Consider the following 586-nt stretch of genomic DNA (forward strand, 5'->3'; position numbering starts at 1 on the left):
CTGTGGAAGTGTTCAAGGCCAGGTTGGATGGGGCTTGGAGCAACCTGGTCTAGTGGGAGTTGTACCTGCCCATGGCAGGGGTTTGGGACTAGATGATCTTTAAATCCCTTCCAACCCAAACCACTCTGTGATCTTAGACTCTGCCAAACAGAGGGAACTTGAATGCCCAAAGTTGCAAAGACACCCAAGGCTACAAATGAGTTGTGCACACCAGAGGATAAAACTGCTCCTTCCACCCCAGTGCTGGTGACACTGAGAATCTTTTTTTTTTCCTAGGAGGAGGTGCTCTGCTAGACTGTAAAATCCAGTCCTTACATGGCTACTGAGCACAGAACCATGTCTGCTCATAAATGCTGCCTGTTGTTTGAGGTCCCTTTCACATCCCATAATTAAACTCTTCTGAAATGGAGGATATGGAATGTCCTTTGTGTCCAGAGAAAAGCTGTAGTGATACAACCTCACTGACTGTAGCAAGTGACTTCTTCTGTTGTAACATAAACACAAAAAAGAAGAATTTGGTTTTGTGGCTGGTTTCAGTTTGAACTTGAGATTTAGTAGGAGTTTCTGTGAGTGCTTGCTGTAAAAA

The sequence above is a fragment of the Chaetura pelagica genome, unplaced genomic scaffold, assembly GCF_000747805.2.
Source record: "Chaetura pelagica isolate M959 unplaced genomic scaffold, ChaPel_1.0 scaffold17, whole genome shotgun sequence".
In the NCBI taxonomy this organism is placed as follows: Eukaryota; Metazoa; Chordata; class Aves; order Apodiformes; family Apodidae; genus Chaetura; species Chaetura pelagica.